At 29.9% G+C, this 6381-nt stretch overlaps 1 long non-coding RNA gene across 1 annotated transcript; it reads right to left on the minus strand.

Moving 5' to 3' along the window:
* Positions 1 to 313: 313 nt before the first annotated feature.
* Positions 314 to 1732, minus strand: LOC140955862 (uncharacterized). The gene is made up of 3 exons (XR_012170530.1): positions 1379 to 1732; positions 836 to 948; positions 314 to 717 (listed from the first exon to the last, which is right to left on the minus strand). It is a non-coding gene; the product is annotated as an uncharacterized lncRNA (long non-coding RNA).
* Between the last annotated feature and the right edge of the window lie 4649 nt (positions 1733 to 6381).

Here is a 6381-nt window from a genome sequence, read left to right on the forward strand (position 1 = left end):
GAAAAGTGGAAGTGCACATAGGCATTAGAAGCACTAGAATAATTGTGTGTTTTAGCAACTTCAATTAGTAAAGAGTATCTCTTACTCAAAATTTTCTCTGTTAATTTAGCTTGTCAATTGTGGAGTTATTCGTTTGTTCAGAACAAACAGCACAAATTTGACATTCTAGTAACGCGATTGGGTAGGTATTGCAACAAATTTAGCACGAGGAATTTTAAAAGAAAATATTTGATGTAGCAATTGATTTGTTCATATCCCGTACAATTGTGCTAAATTAAATAAATAAAAGAGACCAGCCGTCGAGACAAGAACAAACAAAGAGACAGGATCGTGCGTTTTTATTTGGGATATCTAAATAACAAATCATAGCTCAATTTCCTTCACTTCCATTTGAAGTACAATTAAGGTAAAAGAAGAAAACTAATATCCAAAACTTTCCATGATCAATAATCATGGACATGAACACTCATGATCCATCCAAATTCCGAACAGGTCATTACATGAATCTGTTGGTTATAGTTTTCCATGGATTGTATTTCTCCCTATTCATATGGACAAAGTTTCTTTACCAAATTCCTTTATTCAACAATTGAAACAAAATGAGAAGGGCTCCAACGTGGCTAGTTGGTCCAAAGATGATGGCCGATAGCACAGCTCCTTACTTTCCTCTCCGTTGGAACCTGGAGCTAACGCTTTCATAGCTGGGGACATTAAGGACTGCCACCAATGAACAAAAGAGTTACAATGAGATTATAGTGCCAACCAACCGAAACATCCAATAACTTGTTGAAAATTAGACATTTCCTTTCAGTTACAATTGAAAATTAGGCATTACCGTCCCCATAAGATGCCATTGTTAGAGGTAACCTAATTAGCGAGCATCCAATGGAAGTAATGTCATCCAATGTGATTTCATCCACAACCTTCAGAAAGTGTTCCACAGGCTTCCTAAGAAGATGAGAAATAGTCATATCACCAAAATAAGGTTTAAATTCGTTTCCTGAGGCAAAATTAACAGCAAATTAAAAGGGTGCGTTTTTCCAAAGGTAAAATCAACTATTCTAAATTCTAGGAGCCCTTGCTGGTGCACAATCTTCAAACAGAAAGCACAAGTTTGAATCTGGAGAGCAGACACTATATGCAAAAAATAATATAAGAAACGAATATTTTCAAATACTTCTTGTCCCCCACTTCAAGAAGCCTTTCTTTACTGTCAATAACAAAATAATCCACAGGAAATCCTGAAATCTAGTTATATAGGGGTTAAAAGGCTTTGCCCTGCAACATCCCCCTCTTCTCCGCCAAAGAAATGAGTTTCTGAAAATAATTGTTGAACTTTAATCAAAATTATGGAACACACTGATTCTAAAAAAAAAACCTCATGGTTTGATTGCCGAACCGCTACAAATTTCAGGACAAATTCTTCACACTCTCCAGAAGATAACCACAATGAGAGGGAACCTAATAGTTTTAATGGCTCAGCGGGGAGCCCTGGGAAGTTGCTAGAGTCACTGCAAGAAAAAAGATTTGCAAAATTAAAGAAGCCATGGTGTTTTGCTCTTCCGTGGAATGCCTCCTGTTTCAGATTATTTCTTGAAATAGGGCTTTGGGGTGTTATTACTTATTTGACCTCAGTTTGGGTTCACATCTCTTTGGCTGCCCCTGCTGCTGTTCGCGATGGACAAAAGGTCGTCTTTCTATGGAGGATTTCTTCTTCTTCTTCTTCTTTTTTAAAGAAAAAAAAACGTGGTCTATGACTCTATATGGTTTAATTGTTCTCTGGAAAAGCGACATAAAGAGAAATTATTTCTTGGATGACGACAATGTCTGAGTTGTCGTAATAAGACTTGTAAGATTTCGATAAAACTTTCCACCAAGTGGATGGCAGGGAATTGATTCCTCTAGCCCACAAACTGAGTTATCTTCTTTATTTTATTTTATTTTTATTTCTTTTTTTTATGTCTTTATGGGTTTTTTTTTTCTTCGTGTTTTTATTTTTAATGAATATTTTTTATTTAATTTAGTTTGTTAATGTTATTTTTTTTTTTTAGTTATCAAACTTTCATTATACAAATTCTAAAGTTGATGGGTTAACGTTGTTTAACGAGCTAACCTGAAAGTTTTTTGTACTTTTTTTATTTTTAATTAATTTTTTTTGTTTTGTTTAATTTGTTAATGTTAAAATTCTTTATATTTAATTATCAAACTTTCATGACACGTATCCCGAGCTTGACGGCTTAACCCAGTTAATTCTGAGTTAATCCGTTAATTTTGTTTTTTTTATTTAGTTATCAAACTTTCATGACACGAATCCCAAGTTTGACGAATTAACCTGATTTGAAAGGTTAAAGTAGTTAATTCAGATTTTTTTTCTTTTTTCTTCATTAGTTTTTTTCTTCTTGATGGTTTTTTTTTTCTTTTTAATTAATCTATCTAATTATCACACTTTTATAACACGACCTTGCAGCCAGACCTACATCTAAGGCTCTTGGATTCAGTATTGTAGCCAGACTCACTTAAACTTGAGTCATGTAAGTTTAATATTATTATTATTATTATTATAAATATTACTTTTAGGTTAAGTGTTACAGCTAGACCAAAGGTTATTTGTCATATCTTTACAGAAAGACCTAACACTCTTATATCTTAACTTTTTTATATATTTTTTATGCAAGAAAAAAAAAATTAACCCGTGGCATGTGCTTTTTTTTTTTCTTTCTCTTTTCCTTTTTAAGCCTTTTACTGTGAACTGTACAGTATAGTCCACCATGAAAAAGCTAATGCCTTTAGTTTTTTTTTTCTTTTTTAATTATTATTTTTTAATTTAGATTTGAATATTAATTTTTTTATATAGAAAATTAATTTTTTATATATTTTAAATTATTTTGATTTGTTGATCTCAAAATTAATTTTTAAAAAATAATAAAAAAAATATTTTAAAAAACAACCACAATTACACTTTTATGGAAGATGTATCCACAACTCATGCTTATGATTAAAACAACAGTCAAAATAAAATCATTTAGATTAAAAAAAATTAATGAAATTCTGAATGGATTATATTGGTCAACTTTTTGTTATTTATTATAAAATTTAATAGTTAGACTATTCATTTGGCATGACAAGTTGCATTTTGCCAACTACCAGCAACAAATCAATTATTATTTTCCATACTCTCTTTATCATCAGGTTAGGTCTAGGCATGAGATTTAATTTCTTCGATAGTTTTTGTAATAATAGTTTTAAAAAAATAAATTAAAAAATATAAATAATTTTTTTAATTTATATTTTAAGGGAGTTTTCTAAGAAATTCGTGCAAAACTATAATGTGTGTTGATTAAATAAACACTTATAAAAATATAAATATAATTAAATCAAAATGCACACCGCAATATATTAAAAAAAGAAGAAGCTAAGACTCTCCATGTAATAATTTTGCTCAGCATTTCCCTTAATAAGATTTGGAGTTAAGGTCGTTCAAATGGCTTATTTGAAGGTCTAGCCGGAGCTCTGCAAGCTCTTCTTTGTGCCATATAAACCCAGTAAACAGGAATTCAAAATCTGTGCTCGAAACGATTAACCCTAATACTACTTGACAACTTTCCTGCTAAAATGGTCACGCGTGGGTAGATAGGGACCATGCCTTTGTAAATAACGAAGATCGTGAAAAAACATCATAGTACAATTCAGTAATGTTGAAAAGCAGATTCTTTTCATTTCAAGTTCTGTGTTCTACATGCATTTAAAAAAGATGTTGAAAAGCAGATTCTTTTCATTTCAAGTTCTAGGTTTGTGTTCGTACATGCTTTTAGAGCATACCAATTATTTTTTTAAAAATATTTTTTTATTTAAAAATTTATTAAAATAATATATATAACTTTTAACATCAATATATTAAAACAATCTAAAAATATTACAAAATAATTTTAAACAAAATAATTTCAAATGTTTTCTTTTTTTTAAAAAAAAAAAAACAATGTTTTCTATCATGAAAACATGCAAGATTTTAAAATTAAGTTTGTTTGTATTTGAATTTTAGAGCAAGTTTATAAGAAGAGATTTTCTCACTAGGTGTAAATTACATTTGAAAACACTCCAAAAAATACTGGTTTTTTTATAGTTTTTTTTTACTATTTATATGAATAATAAAACACTTTAATATATATATATATTTTAATTATTTTATACCAATTCTATGTTGTAGTTGGAGTAGGTAGTGAATGCAAGACAAATATGAGGTCATCATGAAAATAACAAAAAAATTCTTGAAATATATATATTTTTTTTATATTTTAAAAATTTAAATATAATATGGATATACAAACTAGTGGTATGCTAAAAACTATTATTATTATCAAAATCAAACCTAACCTTTATATCAACAAAAGTCCGCTTGGTGATTCATTCGGTGAGTAATTTATTAATTAGACACATAACTTGTTAATTATCAAAACACTAACGAATGCAACTAAATTACATAACTTGTTAATTATCAAAACACTAACGAATGCAACTAAATTATTGAAGCAACATTAAAAAAAATATATTTATTATAATAGGTTTTTTTAGTTTAACCTTTCAATAATTTAATTTTTTTATTTAGTGTTTTTTTCAATTTCATTTTATTTTGAGATTTGTAATTTGTAATTTTTTTTATTTTTCTGTTAAAATTAATATATATACATCTTATAAATTTTATTTTATTTTTTTTTTCTCAATTTTAGTCTTTAATACTAAATCTGTTGAAAATGAGACTTCATATTTTTGTGGTCTCATATTTTTAAATTTTTTTTATGGTCTCATAAATTTATTTTTTTGCTCTTAATTTTAATTTTTAACATTGGATTTGTTGAAAATAGAGTTTTATAATTTTTTTATTTGCTTTCTATAAATTTATTTTAGTTTTATGATATAAGTCGCGGGTTTAATGGGTTATTATAGGTTGCATTGAGTTATTCTTTATTTTTTTTTAATTGATTTTTTTAAATCGATTTCATTATTTAACATTGGATTGATTGAGAATTGGATTTTATAATTTTTTTATTTGTTTTATACGGGGTTAAATAGATCTCATGCTTCAGAATGTGAGTTTGGTAAGTTAATCCAAATTGATTCAAGTAGTTTTCTTATCCTTTTTTTAATTTAATAAAAAAAAATTAATTTCATCTTTTAAAATTGTATTTACTAGGAATTGACCTTCGTAATTTTTTTTTATTTGCTTTCTATAAGATTGTCACGGTCTCATGACCAAGTCTAGGATTTAACAGGTTAAATAAAGTTGATCTAATATGTCGCAATCTCAGCGTTTGAAAAAGAATAATTCAATATATTATCTTATCAATATTTTTAAAAAATATCATTTATTATAGAATAGGATTCTAATATAGGATGTTGTAATCATTACAGTTACTCATGTATCTATCAGAATAGGATTCTAATATAGGATGTTGCAATCATTACAGTTACTGCAGTGTTCTACTGCCTCTATATAAATAGGAAGGTTGGCTAAGGCACAACCAAACACATTCTATTATTCTCAACTTGGTATCAGAGCAACAAAACCCTAAAATAAATTAAACCTAATTTTCTCATAGCCTCCCAACCTCCCTTTTTCAATGGAACAGCCACCACATACATCTTCAAATTCTGCAGCATCAGCAGTCCAGCTTTCTTCTTCTCCGACAGTGCAACCCTCTTCTCTTGTAGCGCCTCCTCTGCTTTCCTCTACTACGTCACCGCCTGGATTCTCCTCTGCCATGGCTGGTGAACGCCTCCTCTTGCAGCCCACGTTTGCTGCCTCTACTGCCGCAAGCATTATCTCTCTTTCTCACACTCATCAAGTCATCTCCCTCAAATTAACAAACACCAATTATTTATATTGGCGTATGCAAATGCTACCTTATCTCCTAGGCCAAGGAGTTTTTGGTTTTGTTGATGGCTCCAACACATGTCCATCAACACATGTTCTTGCCCATGATGGTATCTCTCTTCAGGTAAATCCGCTTTTTCAAACCTGGAAACAACAGGACCAACTCATTCTAAGTGCTCTTCTTTCCTCCCTATCTATGGAAGTTTTGCATCTTGTTGTTGGTTGTCAAAGTTCTTGTTCAGCTTGGGGCACTCTTGAGCGAGCTCTCGCTTCCACCTCCAACTCTCGTATTATGCAACTTCACGGCTCTCTTCAGGATCTTCGACAGGGTGATGAATCAGGATCTCGAAAAATAAGATTATTTGTAACAACAAACGTCTTAATTTTCAATGTCAAAGTTGTCCTTTAGGAAAATCATCGTGTTTGTCTTTAGGACCTACTGGTCACAAAACTTCTGCTCCACTTGAATTAATTTTTAGTGATGTATGGGGCCCTGCTCCTCTTTTTTCTTC

This window comes from Populus alba, chromosome 1 (genome assembly GCF_005239225.2).
Source record: "Populus alba chromosome 1, ASM523922v2, whole genome shotgun sequence".
Lineage (NCBI taxonomy): Eukaryota > Viridiplantae > Streptophyta > Magnoliopsida > Malpighiales > Salicaceae > Populus > Populus alba.